Source organism: Bos indicus, chromosome 7 (assembly GCF_029378745.1).
Source record: "Bos indicus isolate NIAB-ARS_2022 breed Sahiwal x Tharparkar chromosome 7, NIAB-ARS_B.indTharparkar_mat_pri_1.0, whole genome shotgun sequence".
Taxonomy (NCBI): Eukaryota; Metazoa; Chordata; class Mammalia; order Artiodactyla; family Bovidae; genus Bos; species Bos indicus.
The window spans coordinates 64,274,589-64,298,153 of NC_091766.1; positions in this window are offsets into that span (position 1 = coordinate 64,274,589).

A 23,565-nucleotide genomic window follows, 5' to 3' on the forward strand; every position below is an offset into this window, starting at 1 on the left:
GCTCAGACGGTAAAGAATCTGCCTGCAATGCAGGAGACCTGGATTCGATGCCTGGGTTGGGAAGATATCCTGGAGAAGGGAATGGCTACCCACTCCAGGATTCTTGCCTAGGAAATCCCATGGACAGAAGAGCCTAGAGGGCTATAGCCTATAGGGTTGCAAAGAGATGGACACAACTTAGCGACTAACACTTTCAATTTCTTTTTCCCTTCACAGTCACCCTTTTGTACCTTACAATTAAGAAGGCACTTCCCTTGTAGCTCAGTCGGTAAAGAATCTGCCTGCAATTCGGGAGACCTGGGTTCGATCCCTGGGTTGGGAAAATCCTTTGGAGAAGGAAACGGCAACCCACTCCAGTATCCTTGCCTGAAAAAATCTCATGGACAGAGGAGCCTGGTGGGCTGCAGTCCATGGGGTCGCAAAGAATCGAGCATGACTAAGCAACTAACACTTACTTACTTACTTAAAAAAAAAGAGAGAAAGCACTGAACCCTCTCACATGTTTTGGCTTAGAGAGCACTTTCCAGAATTAAGGGAGAAAATCATGCTGTTTTCACCACTGCACTGCAATGGGATGGTACTAGGATAAGGAGATGTGTGCTGTCACTGAATATGTTTCTATAACAGATGGGAATTGCTTTTTCTTGAAATAGCTACTGATGTGGGGATGTTAAGATTAGCTAGGGCAATGGTGTTCCATTTGGAGCAACTTGTATTATGATAATCAACCTACCAGAAGGAGCTGTTAGTCATCCTTTCCCTGTTTAGAGGCAGAGCTTTGCAAATGAAAGAGAACAATATACATGTAGGATATACGTACTGTGTATGTGTTTTCTTTTCCTCTACATATAAGTAAGTGTAAGTGTTAGTCTCTCAGTTGTGCCCGACTCTTTGCGACCCCATAGACTGTAGCCCACCAGGCTCCTCTGTCTATGAGATTTCCCAGGCAAGGATACTGGAGTGGGTTGCCATTTCCTTCTCCAGGGGATCTTCCAACCCAGGTATCTCAACCCCCTACATATATGCAGACATTTATAGACTATGACCAAAATGAATCTACATGTTTCTGAAAAAAGGCAGAAAAGCCTCATGAGCAAGAAAGAGCAAGGTTTGGGGACCACTCTGTTCAAGTTCAGATCCTGACTCTATCACTTACTCACTTACCAGGGTATCTCATTATTTTATTTTTCTGATCTACTGCTAATAATAGCAACCATCCCATAGATGATTCAATAGATTAAATGAGTTGACAGCTGAAAAAGAATTTAAAGTATACCTAGAACCTTCCCAAGTTCTAGGAGTGCACAAGAAAGTTGGTGATTATTATTATTATTATAGTCACCAATTTTCTGTGTGACTTTACATATCACTTACAACCCCAGGGCCTCAGTTCCCTCTCCCCAGCAGCTGTGCAGGGGTTCCAAGGAGTGAAGTTCCCATGGAATTCTAGCATGCTTTGTTTCACTCTGCTCAGAATATTTTCAATCTTGTGATTTTTCATTATAAACATATCAAACAGCAGCCGAAACAATAGTCTAGGCTTTCAGAAACAAGATACCCCTTCAAAAGGTAAGCTAACAGACAAGGAAATTGGCCTAGTAATGAATCATTTCTATTAAAAATCTGTATGCAATAGTTTGGAACCAAAGTAATTCTGTGAGTTTTTCAAAAAGGAGAAATATCAGAAATTGAGCATTTAATTTCTTGAGATGAATTAAGTCTTGATCAAGTAGTGTTTGTGACATGAACGGTACAAATATTCAAAGAGGAAGACAGGAAGAAAATGAAAACCAATTTTATAATGTTGCTTTGTAAAATAAATTCATCATCACTTATTAACGGTTCATTCAATTGTCAGAAAATTGTGAGGTACAAACTTATTCTGGGCCCAGCTTACTTTATAGAGAAATAATTTAAAAATGGAAGATGATGGTTTCCAGAAGTTAAATTGCTGTGTATGTCACCAAGTTTACTTCTAACTTTCTTCCCATGAAGATGATTTGCTGGATATGAATGGAAACTTTCCCTTTTGGAATCCCCCATCTGTCACTGTATAAATTGGATTCAGAGAAAGTAATTTGGTTGCTGCAAATAGGATTTCAGCATCACAGGTAGGCCAGGCAGTAGAACAAGGCAATTCTCAGAAACGAAGACCCAGTTTCAGGAAACCAGCCGTTTTAGGGAAGAATGGGTAGAGAAACCTAGCAAATATTTTAACTCAAAGCCAAATTATCCTCAAACAAAACACAAGCATTTTGTGAATTACCAAGAAGCATCAATTACCTCAATGGTTGCTAATGCCTTTTAGCTGTTATGATGTCACTTAATATAGTTTAACAGCTACAGTTGAGAAAGGAGGACTAGACAGGGAAAACAGAAAACTACCTAATGACGGATGTGCACAACACAGATGCAGCCTAGCTTGCTGACAGCCTGAGCAAATGATAATACTTATTCCAGTGAGACGTCTTGCCTGTATTTGGATTTAGAGCTACCAGGAAGGTAAAGCTGGAAAGAATTTTAGAAGACATCTAGTTCAATCTTTCATCTCAGGCATGAATCTCTGTCATAATAGTCCTCAAAGTAGACTTTCATCTTGACTAGAATATGCCCAGTGGTATTTTCCAGAACAATTCATCACAACATTATGCAATATGGATTCTGAGAAAGTTCTTTTTAAAACGGAGTATAAATTGATCTCCTGGGAACTTTAACAATTTAATCCTAGATTTACCTCCTTAGACTGTCTCTATAATTACTAAAATACATTTATTCAGTAGCTGTTTATTAAACCTCTACCACATGTAATCCACTCTTTTAAAAATCCATCCCTGTATAGGGGATACCACAATTAAAAAAAAAAAATAGTTGGTGCCCTCAGCTGTTTACAGAGACAAAAGAGAGGGACGCAATTAGTTTCAGCACAGATCAGTTTTATGGTACAAGTTACAAGGCAAATGCAAGCAAGACTTTATTATTTCAGTGGAGAGAGGAATCACTTCATCCTAAGGTCTACAGTGAAGGTTTCTCAGAGGCAAGAGGATGGCAAAATGATATCACAGAGGGACTCTAGAGCATGGTCAAGGCAAAGGTGAGAAGTTTTTTGGGTCTTGATGCCTCCTGGATTTTCAGCTTGTGCATTAAGATGGTGAATGCCGAAAATGTTCTATAACTGTATATAGGCAGTTTTTGACATTTGGGCATGTCACAAACTGTCATAAAGCAGTAACACATGGACTTCAACTTGGTTACTTCCCTGTCTGAAGAACAAAAGACGCTAAACTAAAAATGAGTTAATACATTCTCTACAGCTGCACTGTGAGAATATGTATGTGTGTGTCTAATTACATGTTTTTGTTGGTGTATAATACATGTTTGCATGTATATGTGTGTAATATATATATTTGTATATATTTATATATGTGCAGGTATTTATGCATATATATGTCTATGATGTGAGATGCTGCTAAATTGACGAAAAGTGACATCTCTCACCTTGTCAATCGTCTCTGGATTTACTGTACCCTTTCCTGGAGGAAAACCAAGTGAGAAAGTCCCAGATGGATGGAGCTTTAGCAACTGATATTTTATGCTCATCTAAAATGGAGACTATTGGCCCCACTGATCCCAGGTGGCAGAAATGCAGTGCTGCCCACTTCAGGGGAATGAGGCAAGGCTCCAGCATAGAGCCAAATTTGCTTCTGATTGCATGAGGAACTAGCCCTTTAGAGAAGGGGAAACTTGCATTTTAAACATGACAACTGTTATGCCTTTTGTATTTTCTGTAATTATTGCCTTTTTGTTCTCCGAGTATTAAAGTTCCTTTTGAAAATGTCAGCCTGTCTCAGCTGAGCAAAGGAAAACAAGAAAAGTTGTTTCAATTCATGCATTTGCAATTTTTAAGGGGGAATAGGGGCTCCCTGGAGACTGATGTAGTGGAGGCCACAATAATCTAATGGAGAAGAAGCCCCCAGAGGAAAAAGAACATTTAGGGAAAAGAAGTTAGATGGGCCCATAACCAGCCACCCTATTCACAGAAACAATTGTCTGGACTTTTTTTTTTATCTTATCACATTATGAGATAGTCTATATTTTTCAACATTTTCAAAATTAAATGTTTTATCAAGGAAAAAAGCCTGTGCATTGTAGAAAAAGATAGAAAATGCAGTTAAGCATAAAGCAAAAAATCAAAATGAGCAACATCCTTTCACCTGAACATTGGTAACCTTCTGGTTTTTCCTCCCTACATTTTATTTGATAAATGTACATATCTTTTGGCACAAAAGTGGAACTAAATGGAATTTAGTATTTTGATTTTTTTTTTTTACTTTTATTATACTGTAAACCTGTTTCTATTGACGGCAGCATTTTTGGTGATGGCACAGCATTCTGCAATGTATTTAATCACCTCTCAATTGTTAGGCACTTGGTTCCATTTTTATACATTTAATCTGACACTACGATAACTATCTTCATTATAGAGAAGGGAGGGGAAGTCAGAAGGCACTTTTACAGTTAAATCATTTCCATTCATCTAGACATTTTATTGTAGCTTCTGGGTCTACTTCAAGCACACCTTAGAGCCTGGGTGGGAAAACTCAAACGGCCAAATAGGAAGCACTTCTGACTTTGTGAGCCACACAGTCTCTGTTAGAACTTCTCATCTCCACTGTTGTAGCACACACACAAAAGCAGTCACAGAAGATGCATGAACAAATGAGCAAATGTTCTATAAATCTTGAATTACATAGGCAGACAATGTGTTGAATTTGGCCCATGCGCCATGATTTGCCAACCTCTGTGTTAGAAGTCACTTCTAATGTTCAGAGTCTTCACCTCCAGTCTGTATATAATCTGTTCTACAATTGGCTTAATGTATCCCATTGCTCTTCTAGACTTGGAGAAAGTAAAAATGAAGTAGACACAGATTCTGTCCTTGTGGAATTTTACATTCAGTAAAACTGATCTGAGAGCAAGATTCTAATAGGAATATGTCCAATCAAGTTTGCGGATACAGCATTTAAGGTTGTCTCCACAGTCAAGGATCATAGAAACATGACAATAATAGCCAGTAATACTTCCTCTACCTCAGTTAAACAGACTCAGTCTGGGAACCCTAATATGCAAAAGGAAGACACAGTAATTGAGCAGAAAGCAGAAGTCACAAAACTCTAGTAGTACATTTCTTAGATCTCACGAGGAACTCACAAGTGTGACTTTGAGCAACACCTTTAACTTCTCTAAGTCTCAGTTTCCTCATCTGTAAAACAGGGATAACAATGACACTGAAAGAGGATTAAGTGAGGTGGTACATGAGAGGTATATTTCCCAGTACACAAGTAAGTTCACAATAAATATCAACTATTTTTTTTTTGAGAGGAAAACATATATTTGGGCCCTTAGAAAAATAGATGCCTATAAAATTAGGCAAGATTCTTCCCTCATGTGTTCACTAAACATTTTTAAGTTATTTTGTAAGAACACATACAGTAGAAAGAACATACTTGTCTGGGACAAGTCACAACAGAGGAAAGAAAGAAAAAATATAAAATTAGGTACCAGAATTCAAATCTGGAGATCCAAAGTCATTTATAATGACTTGCCTTATATTGCCTAATTCATCACACATATAAGATACTTTGCATATACCGTGTCTGACCAAGATTGTGCACTTTCTCAAACTTCTCAATCCTATCTGTTCCCCTTCCCCTACTCAGCTCTTGGATCTGATCCAAGAGCAGCCAGCAGCAGCATATATCATTCTCATGGTCATAAATCTCTGGCCATGTGCACCAGAGCCTCCTTGGGGGTGAGAGTCATGGGACTCCTGTGCCAGTTTATACCTCCAACCCAAATGATGACTGTCCTCCAGTAACTACCAGGAGGTTAAATCACTCAAAAGGGACAATCTTTTACAAGTGAGGGAAAAAGGACAGGGTAAGCAGATACTGTGCTCACTCTTCCTCCATCTCTCAGGCCAGTCTGAGGTTTCAACCTAACCCCCCAAAAAGCATTAACACTCAAGTATGTGTTACATGTGAATTGTGTCTCAGACTCTACCATCCAGGGAACCTAGGCTAAGACACATAATATTTCATCTAATCCTCAGACAATCTGAACAGCAACCCTGTGACACAGATGACATTTCTTTTATAAATGAGGAAATGGCTTGCTTCCAGAGTGAAGCAGCTTAATTAGCAAATCAAAACTGGACCCAACACTTGACTCTTACTGAATTTCCATGACACTAAGCTGTTCATAACATCATGTGCTTCCAACTGGGTTTTATAAACCTTCAGGGTGAAAAAGATACTACAGCTCACTCATTCGCTTCTTACCCTCATTTCATACCAACCCAGAGCTCAGAACCAGGGCTTAGAAAAACTCAGTTTTCCACCCATTGTAAGGAAAAACTTTACTTTGGTCTACTGCCTGTGAGTTTTTCTTTACTACTCACACACATACTTCTGACAACACGTCTGGTCACCAAAGGTGGGGACAGTTTTCCCCACAATAAGCAAGTCTCTGACACCAGTTGGGGATCATACAACTTAACTCAATTCTGATGCAATCTACCCAGAGATAGCATTAGACTTCACAAGTTAAGGGCTAAATTCCACATGACTGCCAGGGAGTTAGTGACTGGAGCAGCCTCAACCCAGAAAGGACAGGAGTTTGTGGATGAACACCTTGGCTTCCTTGTACCTGGTGAAGGTCAATTCTGAGATGTGCTCTCTACACAGTCCCTCAGAGGGTCCCCAGCAGGACAAGTCCTTCTTGCCCACACTGGCGATCCACTCATTCACAAGCCCCTTCTCAGTTCACTTCCATTGTCTCACTTACCAATCCCCTCACTGGACTTCCTAGGAGGAACTCGAATATATACTCTATGTACCAAAATATTTGCCCCGGGACCAGTTTGGCAGACCCCTATCTTGCTTATTTCAGAGAAAAGTTTTAAAACTAAAAGGATAAGTCATGAGCTCCACTACTAAACTCCAGGAAAGACAGGGCTGTTTTGATCCCTACTGAATAGCTGGCATTCAGCAAAGCTTCTGGCATGTAGCAGATGTCGAATATTTGTTGAATGAAAAATTGATTGAAGCTGACTTGACACAGCAATGCTCATGAAGAGTTTCCACAAAGATACTTAACAAATCTAACACATTCAACAGATGTCAGTGGTTCCTCCCTTCTCTTTTATCCACTCCTCTTTGGGTCTGTTCCTAGTGGTTTTGGAGCAGCTGAACACAATCCAGAGTCTATGTGACCTTTCCTCTAGATACATGCCTCCCATTTTCCCCACAAACCCAATCCCTCAGAAGTTTTAAATACTCCTCATTCTCTGAATTGCTGTTCTGTCTGCACTCACCTTTTAACATAAAAGCATCAGTTAGTGGCTACAGCACACACACACACACAAAAGTTTCATTGGTGCCAATCAATGCCTTATGAGGCTCTCCATGATGCTTTAAAAAATTGATAAAGTATTCAAGTTTTTCCTCCCTTCTTCCTTCAAGATGTGTAGCCAAGTTTGTGATTTCTTATACGCCAGGAACACAAAAAGAGAGATCAAGTATTTGGAAAAAACATGAAGTTCAATGAAGCACTATTTCATTAGATTTGGCTTTCCAGTGAAATCTGGAAGAGGTTACAACACAGCTGGAGTAAAACTACCATGGTTTGCCAAAGGAGAAGACCACCTTGAAGAGTTCATACCTGCCATCTCCCAGTGTCAGGAAGCATTTCCAAAAAACAAACAAAAACCCATCCCAGAAAGAAGTAGTGCTTACAGGCTGTTGTATCAGTAGGTGTCTTTTATCTGAGAAACCCAGAGGGAAAGGCCTTTCCATCTGGCCCATTTGGTTTATAGACGAGTCATTTGAAACAGAGATGGCCACTTGCTCAAAACACACATAACACATCACTGGCAGAGCTAAGGCCAGCGCCTTGCCCTTCTGAGTCTTCCTGATGCTTCTTCACTACATGCTGCCTCCTTAGCACTTGTCAACAGCAGGGAAAATAGTTATATAGGAGGAATGTAAGAATGCAGGTAACTGAATTTTGGTGATTCATTTTCCAGGGTTTACATCAGTTTATTTCAAGAATATGTTTATGCAATCAGCTGTACTTTTCCCCTAAACTAAGAGCCTTCTTAATTATGTATGCCTCATCCTATTTTCTTTGCCTAACATTTTAGGGACCGTGAATCTACTCACTGTAGACCTTCTTCTGGTTATGTCTTTCTCTGGGACTGTTTTTCCTGTTGACAAGCAGAGGAATTTGGACAAGCATAATCAGTAATGTGTACTTTAACTGGCAAATCCTGCATTCCCTGCAGTTTTGGTGGCAGTTAGCATTCGCAGTATGGGCTTTGCTTGTCCACTGTTGTTTGTCACTGTCTAATATGTATCACTAAACCATATTTCCTTCATCTGATATATGCAGGATTGTTGCTGTGTTTGCTGGGTGGATGAATGGCTAGCTGGAAGGATATAAGATTGAAAGACTCTATATTCAGAAGAGGTAGACTTCTTACATTGAAATTGGGACTATAAATAATATTGGTACAGTCTAACAGAGAACCTCAATAATTGACATATAGGAAATGTAGCATCTTAGATTCACATGTGTTAATTTGCATATTATCTTAATCTACACATTCATTCATTCACAAATTCATACTCCACACATCTCAGTTATCTCTCCATTTAATCATTCATTTCTCATTCTTTCCTTAATTAATCCATTCAGTTAACATTTACTGAGCATTAACTATATGATCGGAGAAGGCAATGGCACCCCACTCCAGTACTCTTTCCTGGAAAATGCCCTGGACGGAGGAGCCTGGTGGGCTGCAGTCCATGGGATTGCTAAGAGTCAGACAACTGAGCGACTTAACTTTCATGCATTGGAGAAGGAAATGGTAACCCACTCCAGTGTTCTTGCCTGGAGAATTCCAGGGATGGCAGAGCCTGGTGAGCTGCCGTCTATGGGGTCGCAAAGAGTCGGACACGACTGAAGCGGCTTAGCAGCAGCTATATGATATTCCTTCACCAAACTAATTTACTTCTTAAATGATTTGCATGCTAAATTAGACAAAAAAAGAACAATAAAAACCTAATTGGTTTGACAAGAAAAGAAATGATAGTTGATGGTCTTCACAAAGGCCTTTCTAATATTAATTCATTTCAGTTACTCAGTCATGTCTGACTCTTTGCGACCATTAGTAAGCCAACATATATCGCTCAAGCTATGAATCCATGTCTATCATCATTATTTTTTATAACAAAGCATCTGACAAATATATTCTGGAACAGGAAACACATAGCAGAAAATTTTAGGTCAACTTTAGCCAAGGCACCTTAGCTGACTGAATGAACTCCCTCTGCAGATATTCAGACTAGACTGGATGACCACCCACAAGGCTTATTTCGGTTAGTTGTTCTTAATAATGCTGAGGTTATTAACTGCTTTATGAGGTTAATAAAATATGCTGATCCTTTCTAAAGAAAAGCCTGTACACAAACACACAAACACATTTTTGCTTATAAATTCAGAGAACCCATGATTACCAGCATTCCACTCATTCACTTTAAGCACACTTGCTCTGGAAAGGGCATTTGCTGAGAGGCTGGAATAATTGACCTCTAAAAGACCTCAGAGCTATGAGAGGCCGTATTTCCTCTAAGTAGGATGGATTTCTTTATTCCCTCTATCCCAATATAAATGCTTCTAAACCTGGGATGAGTTTACCAACCAACATATACATTTAATGAAGTGGGATTTTGGTTTGTTTTCTGAAAAGCATTTATTAAATAATGGGGCAATCTAACAATCCATAGCATCTCTGAAGAAAGTAAGAACAAAGCCTCTGCCTTCAAAAAGCTTGCAATCAAAAATCTAAACCAATGAAATAACTCAAGTATTCATCAACAAAAGAATAAAGAATATGTGAGATACATTAAAATGGAAATTACTAGGCCATAAAGAAGAAGGAAATAGTGCCATTTGCAGCAATATGGATGGACCTAGAGATTATCATACTAAGTGAAGTAAATCAGAAAGAGAAAGACAAATACCGTATCACTTACATGTATCTGAAACATGATACAAATGATTTACAAATCAGTTTCACAGACACAGAAAATAAACATGGTTAACAAAGGGGAAGGGGAGAGAGACAGATAAATTAGGAATATGGGATTAACAGATATATACTCAACAGGTAAAAAGAGATAAACAACAAGGATTTGCTGTATAGATTTGAGAACTAATATTCAACATCTTGTAATAATCTATAAAGGAAAAGAATCAACAAAAAATTCAGGTATATCTCCAAATCACACTACTGTATACCTAAAACTAATGTTATAAGTCAACTATACTAAAAAAAATATCTAGACCCATGTTTATGAAGTAGACCATTAATTTAGCAAGTAATCATCTGTGATGTAGAACAGTTTTCAGAAGAAATAGATGTCAGTAGAAGTAAGAGAAAAAGTTAAAAAGGCTTGAATGGAGCAAGTGGCTATGAATTGAATCTATGTAAGGGATTGGTAGGGTTAGAGAAGGTCTAAAACATTTAACAATATTCTGCCCAATGGTATAGTTATGTGAGAAAGACAAATTGGTATTTAAATCTGCCAGCAATTTATTTTAGGTATAGGAGATGAGTTACTAAAATTATTATTGAACTTCCAAAAATGATGGAATGGGGAAGGATGTCAAAAATCTGCTCTGCATTCTAGAGTGAAGCTAGAATGTGTTCTTCATGCTAGCCTGCCCTTTGTTTTGAGAGACCACTTCGGTGAGTCATTCAGTCAGAGATATTTCAGGCAAATACCCACTGATGGTTCTTAGAAAAGCCCAAAGCAGTGACATATTCCAAATGTTTCAGGCCAACCATTTTGCTTATGAATATAAAAGTTGTCATTCATGGGGGGCACAGTTTCCTCCCTGCAAAAGTTTATTATACTTTTACCAACTGCTACAATCTCCAGTCCCCATTATGTTTGAGTCTAGATCAGAGTGGAGAAGACAGAACTGGGGTCTCTAATCTATGGAGGACCAATGGGCACCTCAATGTGGTTTCAGACCAGGCTCCCAGGAGAAAGATTACCACTGGCAAATCTTCTGTGGGTGCCACAGTAACGATACATTACAGCTACTATTCCCAGTATTTAATTTCACATCTCTACCATCTTTGTACTGTAATTCTCTCTACTCCCTAGCTTTTCATTAAGTACTATCAATTCTACAATTTGACATTAGCTTTTTCTAAGAGAGGGACTTAATTCTTATCTCAGTTAAAATAGATTACAGAGAGTGGCATGGTATGAATAAATGTTTTTAAGCTACAAGAGGGAACTGATGGATAAGTCCAGAGCAGGAGGTGATGAGCAGAAATCAGAGCAAGTATGAAAATTCCCCAAAGAGACTCAAAAAGGATACTCAAGAAGGATAGGGTTCACTTGATGTTAGTGAAGTACTCAAGAGAAACATGACTCTTTGAGGACCTCTGAGCAGGAATGCAGTAAATATGCTTGTGGTCTGGAGGGAATCAGAGTCCTTAGATGCTTTATAACTTAGAGGAGATCTAAGTGCTCTCCTTGAAGTGATCTACGACTGTCCCCAAAATACTACGAACCATTAAACAAGATGTTGATGCATGGTAAGAATTTGGGCATGGGCTTCTCAGGTGGCTCAGTGGTAAAGAATCTGCCTACCAATGCAGGAGATGCAGGTTTAATCCCTGAATCGGGAAGATACCCTGGAGAAGGAAATGGCAACCCACTTCAGAATTCTTGCCTGAGAAATCCCATGGAAAGAGGAACCTGGTAGGCTACAGACCATGGGGTTGCAAGAGAGTTGGGCATGACTGAGCAACTAAATAACAACAAAAATAATTGGACAGTCAAGAAAAGGAGAAGTGATTTTACAGGAAAATGAGGTTTTCTCTAAAAACACATTTTAAATATACTAAGGAAAACACTTTGGAATGCCAGCTACATGTTTGATAATGATTAGATGTAATTAGACTTTAAGACATACAATATTATGCTCTTTGAATCATTAGTTTTTGGTTCCAATGTTCTCCCAGCAAGTCAACAGATAATGCAGCTGCCCTAGGGAGCCTATTCTCTGAGGAAGGTTGCAAAGCCCTGGACACCTAGCTTAATGAAGAGCAATTTATCATTTTAGACTTCTACAGCATTAAAGCATGCCAAGCATTAAAACTAGAATTCATCCTAAGAAGATAATCAGATATATATATACACACACATACACACACACACACACATATATATACACAAAAGTGGATGAACAAGAGTGTTCAGCTTAAGTTTATCTATGACAGAGAAAAAACTGAAAACAGGCTAATATCTAAGGTGTGGGATTCTTTCACTAAATTACAGCTTAGTCATACGATGAAATATAATATAGCCATTGAAAATTACATTGCATTAAAATGTTAATAAAGGCTACTGCTGCTGCTGCCGCTAAGTCGTTTCAGTCATGTCTGACTCTGTGCGACCCCATAGACGGCAGCCCACCAGGCTCCTCCATCCATGGGATTTTCCAGGCAAGAGTACTATCATTAATCAAAATGATTATGACAGTTGTGGATGGTGTGTTTCTTGATTTTTTTTTTTTTTTTTTGGTCATTGTTTTGGTTGCTTAGCAGGCAAAACAACAGAAGTTGTCTAAATTGAGATAGAGAAGAAGACTTGTGATCTGGGAAAAACCATTCTATATTTATAATTGAAAAAGGTAGTTATACCAATGTATTTGTAGGACAAGGCTGTCTAAAATATAGACATGTACAGAAAAAAATTAAAGAGCACATAGTAAAATACTGTGAGGTAATTATTTAATTTCTCTTCTGTTGTATTTTTTAGTTTTTTTCCACTGAATATGAGTTAATTTTTTAGGTTATTAAAAAAAATAAAATGAAGGAGTGGTAAATTTCATCATTAGGGCGTTTCTATTTTAACAAGGAGTCCTGTCTAAACTTTTGGTTTAGACAGCAGTCCCATTTTAGCCCTTTGCAATGTTTTAGAAATGTTCAGCCATCATTTGGGGAAACAGTATTCTCTATCATCTACTCAGAGGCCAAATTAGGTTTGTGGATATCTCCACTTGATGGTGTGGTTGCATGTGTACTTGTGTAATGTACATATGTATATAATACATACAGTGGCAACACTACCCTGATCCTCCCAATAAGCTTCCTGAAAGTGAATGTGTTAGTTGATTAGTTGTGTCCGACTCTCTGCCACCCCATGGACTGTAGCCTGCCAGGTTTCTCTGTCCATGGAATTCTCCAAGCAAGAATACTGGAGTGGGTAGCCATTCTCTTCTCCAGGCGATCTTCCCAACTCAGGGATCAAACCCAGGTTTCCTGCATTGCAGGTAGATTCTGTACTGTCTGAGCTGCCAGAGAAGCCCAATAAGCTTCCTAATGATCAGTAATTTAGCAGAAAGAAGCTTCCAAATCTGTCAATGTCAATCTCCAAGACCAACACAAAATGCGCATAACAATAGAAAAAACGCCACAGACTACAGGCAAAAATAACAGTTGGACAAATTCAGCTAGTGTTGGTTTTCGGATGTGGAATTTTTAAATTTTCAGCTGTAATGTGCATATTAATCCCCACGACTGCTCCAGCCCCCCCTCAAAGCCTTTCACGTCCCCTCGTCCTTTCTTCAGCTACTGCAATTCTTTTGCCCAGGAAAGTCCACTCCCTCCTCCTCTTCACTACCCATTGTTTAATCCATGGTTTAAGGTCACTCAGGATAACATTGAGGGTATCAGGTGGAAAACCAGGAAGAAAAAGTACTGGGCAATTTGAGGGGAATGAATAAAGCACTTTTTCCTCCGTGCAAGCAAGGTTGAAGGAAACTAACTAGAAAGCACGGAACTCTAAGTTCAACAGTTGGAGATCCAGGGTCTGTGGCACCAAAGTTTACTCACTTATGCACTTGATTAACTTTAACAAAAAGAATATACTATTAATACTATAAATGAATGCTTTCAAATAGGAAAACAATTACAAGTTCAAGCAAAGCTTAAACAACTGCCATAAAAACTGCAAAAGCTAGAAAAACAACACAGTTTCATTAATTGCCTCATGAAATGCTGTATCACTTTTTCCCTAAATTTTTGGCTGCATATTCTTTGACTGCTTTGTCAAACGACAGTGATTTGCTTCATAAATTGTTATTGGTGAAGATATGTAAATTGGTTACCATTTAAATCAAAGTTGAGAAAACCCATAAGTATCTTTTTTTTATTTACTTCAGTTCCATAACTTGTTTTAGGTAATGTCATATAAATGTTTAGGATGACTTTGAACTTATGATCGGAAAATGTTTACCAAGTTTCTTTTAATGTGTCATGTAAGATTTGGAAGAATTTTCTACAGACTAGGTTTTTGGCTATGTATATTTCAAATCTTACTTCTGTGGGACCCAGTTACTTCTGTATCAGGCGCTGTCAGACATGTCACAATTCAACTCTGGCCAGGCATTTTCTTATGGTGATGTCAGATGAACCAGTGCAGGGGATTATAGGAGTACTTCTGGAAGCCATTCCTCTACCAGGAAGACTACCCATGGTAGTCTATTCACATAAGTGACTGTGAACCATGTAAAAATGATGCCCCACTAGTGATTTTCAAATATCTTTTGATATTGATTTCTAACATAAATCCATAGTGATAAAAGAACAGACTCTGTATGATTTCAATACCTTTAGACCATGAAATCTTTGCACCTTGTTTATGTCCCTGGATATGTTTCAGTGTCTCCTAGTTTATAGTCTATGGGAACTTGAATAGAATTTGTATCCTACTGTTGTGTGAAAATTGTATAATCTTAATTATGTTGAATTGGTTCATGGCACTTTTCAGGTCTACTATATCCTTCTACTTTTCTATCTATTCATTCTATTAACTTTTGAGAGTTTGATATTAAAACTCCAACTAAAAATCTTAATTTATCTACTTAAAAAATAATTGTAATATAGTGGAGCTATATGTAACTTTGTTCTATATTTTCCAAGTCTCCTATAAATGTGTTGTAATACTTTTTATGAAAGAAAAAGTTGATGTCCCACTCAATCTAAATATATAACCAGCTCATGCTACCCTTAATAAGATTCCTCAAATTACCTGACACAGAAAAGCAGTACAAAGGTAAAGTGGAGTAGAAAGAGAAGGCTATCTTATTCCATAGAAGTTGAAGTTGGTGTACAATACATTATCCAAATCTTAACAGCTAAAAACAACACCCATTTGTTAGCTCACAGTTCTTTAAGTCAGAAGTTCTCTAAAATTTCTGCTCAGGATATCACAAAGCTAAAATCAATATGCCAGGCTGTGTCCACACTTGGAGCATCTGGGGAGAAATCTGCTTTCAAGTTGATTCAGGTTGTTGGCTGAATTTAGGACTTTACAGCTACAGGACTGGGGTCCTTGTTTCCTTAAAAGCTGTCAACTGAGGGCTTCCATCACTTCCTTAAAGGTGACTGTGACCCTTATTTTGTGACCTCTTATCTTGTGATCCTCTCCATCTTCATGCCAGTGGTAATATATCAAATCCCGTGCCTGCTTTAAATCTTTCTGCTTTGCTCTTCTGCCTCCGGTTGTAGAAAGCTCTCCATAGTTAAGGGCTCTTAGATCAATCCCACCCTGAATTCCTAAATTGACAATTCTGCAATACTATGATACTACATAATCATGAAGTAATATCTCATCATATTTACAGGCTCCAGGGATTAAGACGTGCAATCTTGAGGATCATGTTTAGAATTCTATTAGGAGACTTTATTTAACAAAGTATCCAAAAACACGTGACCATATCAATACATTGGAGGGGTCCCTCCAAGGGCCTGGGAGGGACCTGTACATATGAAGGGCACTGAAAGATGAGGGCGTTATTACTAGAACCCAGAGAGTATAGCTATCCAGAGCTGTGCTTTAGCAGAGGGATGAAGCCATAACAGTGACTCAGCATTAACGGAGCCTAAGGAATAAGCACCCCAGTTTCACTATCTTAGGATCTACTTTCTGGTTCCTTCCATTCATTAAATCCACTGGAAATTGAAAAACAAGAGAGCCCATTGATATTATCAATGCCTATCAGGCCCCCTGGGCACAAAGGAAGGTGAAGATACTCAAAAAACAGATCTGAAGACAAAATGAAAACATCCATCCCAATGATGGCTCTCTTCCTCTAGTATTTTAGTTCCTACTGACTGATGCTATGGTGTTGGCATTCGTACTCTGCTTTCTAGTACTTGAATTATAGTATAGGTAGATAAGGACATTACTACCTCCAGATCGTAAATTAAATAAGAGAGAAGGCATAAAATCTTAATTTACTTCCACAACCCACAACAACAAGAACAACATTTTTTGAGCTCCTTAATAGCAGGATCTACATGAGATAATTGTTAAATTCTTGACTGACAGCACTGTTTTTGGCACATAATTAAGGATATGATTTATCATCCAAACAGAGGTACTTCTGCCAGTGTAAAGGATGCTATTTCTTGATGTAATTACATTGTTGTTATTGCTTACTTGCTAGGTCTCTTTTGTGACTTCATGGATGTAGCCCACCAGGCTCCTCTGTTCACAGCATTTTCCAGGCAAGAATATTGGAGAGGACTGTCATTTCCTTCTCAAGGAGATCTTCCCGACCCAGGGATCAAAGCCACATCTCCTTCATTGGCAGGAGGATTCTTGACCACTAAGCCACCAGGGAAGCTTATACTACATCAAAAAATATAAGCTGAGGGCAGCCCAGATGAAGTAGGATATATGGTTACACAATTCACAATGGATGATTTTAAAATATATAAATTAGTAAATGAAGGAAAGGGAAGAAGAAAGGCTTTACTGGAGTTGACTCATTAGAAAAGCCCCTGATGCTAGGAAAGATTGAAGATGGGGAGAAGGGGATGACAGAGGCTGAGATGGTTGGATGGCATCATTGACTCGATCAACATGAGTTTAAGCAAGCTCTGAAGACGGTGAGGGACAAGACTGGAGTGCTGCAGTCAATGGGATTGCAAAGAGCTGGACACAACTGAGTGACTAAACAACAAAGCTTTACCAGAATGTTCCATTACTGCCCTGTGCTCTCTTCCTGTGTTCTATTCTCTACTTCCTTGACTTTTATTACCAGTTATTTATCTCTATCCCTGACCTTTCTCTGGAGATTTACACTGCAATTTCTTAAGGACCATAAAATCTTTTAATCCAATATGTCCATAACTAAGGGTACTACTTTTTACTCATTTATACTGTTTCCCTGTCTTCCCTATATTTGCAAATAACACCACAGACTGACTCCAAGAAGTGATTGACTTTAGTAATATTGGACACCTATCTTACCCCAATAACTTCCACTCAGTCAAGTGTCAACTCATGTCATTCTGTCTCTTTCATTCTCTCTTATATTACTGTTACTACCCTTTCCAGGCTCCTATCAGATTTCCATTGTGCTACATACTACTTCAGCTACTTAACTGGTCTTCCACTTCTAATCTCTCACTTTTTCAGTCGCATGGTAACTCTAGGACTGAAAGCATTAGCCCACTGTACAAATGGTATCATAAAGTGTCTCTGATGAGTAGTGTGCTCACTCAGTTGTGTTCAACTCTTCGTGACCCTTTCTACTGCAGCCTGTCAGGATTCTCTGTCCATGGGACTTTTTTCAGGCAAGAATACTGGAGTGGGTTGCCTTTTCTTCCTCCAAGGGAACTTCCCCACCAAGGGATCGACCCAGGAATCAAACCCGCCTCTCCTGCATCTCCTTCATTGGCAGGGGAATTCTTTACCATTGAGCCACCTGGGAAGCTCGTGATAAGTGTGGTGTCTGTAAAATGAAATCAAGCCTCCAACACTGATGTTCAAGGGCTCTCATAACCTGATTCAACCCTATCTTGTCAACTTCACCCACTACTCTGTCCTCCAGATATCTGAAGTCACCAAACTTCCCCTAATGTGTATTTACACTTTTGGACATCTACAATTGCAAAGGATTTCTAGTTTTCTTTTTAGTGTTATCCTGGTACTGACATGTAGGGTTTTCCAATTTCCATGGTGCAAAGACATTTATGATAGTCTATTCCATGACCAGTGTGGTGTCAGTGAAGGCTGATTTAGGGAAAGATGTGCACGTTCTCAATATGCCAGCAAATTTGGAAAACTCAGCAGCGGCCACAGGACTGGAAAAGGTCAGTTTTCATTCCAATCCCAAAGAAAGACAATGACAAAGAATGTTCAAACTACCGCATAATTGCACTTATCTCACATACTAGTAAAATAATACTTAAAATTCTCTAAGCCAGGCTTTAGCAATACATGAACTGTGAACTTCCAGATGTTCAAGCTGGTTTTAGAAAAGGCAGAGGAACCAGAGATCAAATTGTCAACATCTGCTGGATCATTTAAAAATGCAAGAGAGCTCCAGAAAAACATCTATTTCTGCTTTATTGACTATGCCAAAGCCTTTGACTGTGTGGTCACAATAAACTGTGGAAAATTCTGAAAGAGATGGGAACACCAGACCACCTGACCTGCCTCTTGAGAAACCTATATGCAGGTCAGGAAACAACAGTCAGAACTGGACATGGAATAACAGACTCGTTCCAAACAGGAAAAGGAGCACATCAAGGCTGTATATTATCACCCTGCTTATGTAATTTATATGCAGAGTACATCATGAGAAACGCTGGGCTGAAAGAAGCACAAGCTGGAATCAAGATTGCCGGGAGAAATATCAATAACCTCAGATATGCAGATGACACCACCCTTACGGCAGAAAAGTGAAGAAGAACTAAAAAGCCTCTTGATGAAAGTGAAAGAGGAGAGTGAAAAAGTTGGCTTAAAGCTCAACATTCAGAAAACGAAGATCATGGCATCCGGTCCCATCACTTCATGACAAATAGATGGGGAAACAGTGGAAACAGTGGCTGACTTTATTTTTCTGGGCTCCAAAATCACTGCAGAAGGTGATTGTAGCCATGAAATTAAAAGACGCTTACTCCTTGGAAGGAAAGTTATGACCAACCTAGGCAGCATATTCAAAAGCAGAGACATTTCTTTGCCAACAAAGGTCCATCTAGTCAAGGCTATGGTTTTTCCAGTAGTCATGTACGGATATGAGAGTTGGACTATAAAGAAAGCTGAGCACCAAAGAATTGATGCTTTTGAACTGTGGTGTTGGAGAAGACTCTTGAGAGTCCCTTGGTCTGAAAGGAGATCCAACCAGTCCATCCTAAAGGAGATCAGTCCTGAGAGTTCATTGGAAAGACTGATGTTGAAGCTGAAACTCCAGTACTTTGGCCACCTGATGCAAAGAGCTGACTCATTTGAAAGGACCCTGATGCTTGGATATGTTGAGGGCAGGAGGAGAAGTGGATGACAGAGGATGAGATGGTTGGATGACATCAACGACTCAATGGACATGGGTTTGTGTGGACTCTGGGAGTTGGTGTTGGACAGGGAGGCCTGGCGTGATGTGGATCATGGGGTTGCAAAGAGTCAGACACGACTGAGTGACTGGACTGAACTGAACTGTGTACATTCAGCTCTCAGGAGTGAGCCCCAGCATTCAACAACTCCCCTTGTCTGCTTGTAGAAGTCTTACACATTCTTCAAGGGTCAGATCAAGTGACTGCATCTTCTAGGATATTCCTGTGTTTCCACTTTTCATCCCAACTCTGGATCATTTAGAATTACCTTAGCCCTCTTAACATGACTTGCATAGATTTATAGCACATTTTTTATTCTCTCTTAAATCCTAACAAGCAGGTTAGCTAACAATAAATCTCATCTAAAATGCATGGTGGTTTCTTCCCTGACACATTGCACTCTGCATTGCTCAAGTCAATAGCCTTTCTAAGCAGCAGCTCTGCTTTAGATTCAGGACTATTTCAGTATTTATCACAGTTGGACTTTTATTATTTTGTGAAAAAATCTTTAAGATACAACATAAACTGTGCACATTTCCTCTAGCCTTTCATTCTGTGCCTTAGAGTCAAGGGCCATGATATACCATGAGGCCAAAGAACTTGGCTTTCAGAATCATGGGATCCTACCGACTTGGGAACTCTGAATCACAGGAGTGGGCAAACAGATCTGAAACTAAGCTCACAAAAATAACTTTTCCCTAAACTTGTACAGTGCAGGTCACCTCGCTCATGTAACACTTCATATCATCCGAAGAGTGTATGTTCAAAGATCTGAATTAAAAGCCCTGGCTCTATCATATCCTGTCTGTATGACTTTAGAAAAGTTACTTACTCTATCTGTGCTTCCACTTCCTCATGAATAAAACAGAAGAAGCAATTCCTAACTCACAGAACCACTGTAGAATTAAAGAAAATAATGTTTATAAAGTGTTTAATAGAGTAAGTGGGGCTTCCCTGGTTGCTTAGATGATAAAGAATCTGTCTGCAATGCAGGAGACCTGAGTTCAATCCCTGGGTCAGGAAGACCCCTGGAGAAGGGAATGGCAACCCACTCCAGTATTCTGGCCTGGAGAATCCCAAGGACACAGGAGCCTAGTGGACTGTAGTCCATGAGGTCACAAAGAGTCAGATACAGCTGAGCAACTAACACTTTCAATTTCAGTACAATAACTAGCCCCCTACTAAGTTCAGTGGAGGCCACGGTAGTAATTATAATAATGGCTTTTATAATTCATACCCAGTATTAACAACTCCAATGTGAAAAAGTATTATTCACTTTCTACTCATGACAATATCATACCTGTCCTGGCATCAAGGGGCATCTGTGAAACAAGCATGTATGTTACATTTGTTCTCATGATTCTTGAGCATCATTATGTAATCTCTGTGGTTAATGTACAGGTGGAAGCTGTAGTTTAATCATCAGTTTTTTCTTTAATCTTTTTTTTATAATTAAGATTGCCTTTAGTTGTATATTAGATGATTTTGCTTTGCCATATGACTATCTTCTTTCTCCTTTCATGAACTCCTTTAAAAATCAATCCTGAATACGTATTGTTCATTAACTATTTTATATATACTTACATAGCATGTGTATAAATATATATATAGCATGTTTATGTTAATTCCAACCTACTGTATTGCACAAGAAACTAGACTCAATATTTTGTAATAACCTATAAGGAAAAAGGATCTGAAAATATATATATATATACACACACACACACACACATATACACACATGCACACGTATACATATACCCATACACATACACACACAAACACATACCTGTAAAACAGAATCACTGTGCTATATACCTGAAAATAACACAACATTGTAAATCAACTATATTTCAATAATATATTTTTTTTAAGCCAGTGTAAGCTTGGTTCCAAAACCCAATGAAAACAATACAATTAAAAAAAAAAAAAAAATGTGTACCTAATTAATACCGAAACACGAATATATGTCCTAGGAAAAACTTTTTCAAATTAGCCCCTGATATATATATAGATTGATATATATATCTCTATATATATATATATATATCTTCATCAGATCAGATCAGATCAGTAGCTCAGTCATGTCCGACTCTTTGCGACCCAATGAATCGCAGCACGCCAGGCCTCCCTGTCCATCACCAACTCCCAGAGTTCACTCAGACGTCCATCGAGTCAGTGATGCCATCCAGCCATCTCATCCTCTGTCGTCCCCTTCTCCTCTTGCCCCCAATCCCTCCCAGCATCAGAGTCTTTTCCAATGAGTCAACTCTTTGCTTCAAGTGGCCAAAGTACTGGAGTTTCAGCTTTAGCATCATTCCTTCCAAAGAAATCCCAGACCTGATCTCCTTCAGAATGGGCTGCTTGGATCTCCTTGCAGTCCAAGGGACTCTCAAGAGTCTTCTCCAACACCACAGTTCAAAAGCATCAATTCTTCGGCGCTCAGCCTTCTTCACAGTCCAACTCTCACATCCATACATGACCACAGGAAAAACCATAGCCTTGACTAGATGGACCTTTGTTGGCAAAGTAATGTCTCTGCTTTTGAATATGCTCTCTAGGTTGGTCCTAACTTTCCTTCCAAGGAGTAAGCGTCTTTTAATTTCATGGCTGCAGTCACCATCTGTAGTGATTTTGGAGCCCAGAAAAATAAAGTCTGACACTGTTTCCACTGTTTCCCCATCTATTTCCCATGAAGTGGTGGAACCGGATGCCATGATCTTCGTTTTCTGAATGTTGAGCTTTAAGCCAACTTTTTCACTCTCCACTCTCACTTTCATCAAGAGGCTTTTGAGTTCCTCTTCACTTTCTGCCATAAGGGTGGTGTCATCTGCATATCTGAGGTTATTGATATTTCTCCCGGCAATCTTGATTCCAGCTTGTGTTTCTTCCAGTCCAGCATTTCTCATGATGTACTCTGCATATAAGTTAAATAAACAGGGTGACAATATACAGCCTTGACAAATTCCTTTTCCTATTTGGAACCAGTCTGTTGTTCCATGTCCAGTTCTAACTGTTGCTTCCTGACGTGCATACAAATTTCTCAAGAGGCAGATCAGGTGGTCTGGTATTCCCATCTCTTTCAGAATTTTCCACAGTTTATTGTGATCCACACAGTCAAAGGCTTTGGCATAGTCAATAAAGCAGAAATAGATGTTTTTATGTAACTCTATTGCTTTTTCTATGATCCAGCAGATGTTGGCAATTTGATCTCTGGTTCCAAGTAAATATATATATTTACCTAAGAAGAGAAGCAGAAGATAAAGGAGAAAAGGAAAGATATATCCATCTGAATGCAGAGTTCCAAAGAATAGCAAGGAGAGATAAGAAAGCCTTCTTAAGTGAACAGTGCAAACAAATAGAGGAAAACAATAGAATTCAGAAGACTAGGGATCACTTAGACAAAATTAGAGATACCAAGGGAACATTTCATGCAAAGATGGGCACAATAAAAGACAGAAATAATATGGACCTAACAGAAGCAGAAGAGATTAAGAAGAAGTGGCAAGAATACACAAAAGAGCTGCATAAAAAAGGTCTTAATGAACTGGATAACCACAATGGTGTGATCACTTACCTAAAGCCAAATATCCTGGAGTGTGAAGTCAAGTGGGCATTAAGAAGTATCACTACAAACAAACCTAGTGGAGGTGATACAATTCCAGCTGAGTTATTTCAAATCCTAAAAGGGGATGCTCTTAAAGTGCTGCACTCAATATGCCAGGAAATATGGAAAACAGCAGTGGTCACATGGCTGGAAAAGGTCAGTTGCTGGGGTCCAGCCCCGGTGGATCCAGGGAACTCGAAGCGGGGACAGCATCGGTGACCAGGAAACAATAGATTATTTAAGCGTTAATTAAAGATATAAAGAGTGGTTAAATAAGGATAGGTCAGCGAAGAAATTCAGTGAAGAAAAGAGGCTGAATAACTTAGTTTACATGGAAAGCCAGTAAAATTCCAAAACAAGGAATTTGCGTCACCTACGTAGGCCACAGGTGTCCTCCCATTCTCCGGAAGGAGAGGAGACACTAAGGCCTCCCTGGTCAGATCTTAGAAGCCCAGGCATAATTAGTAGG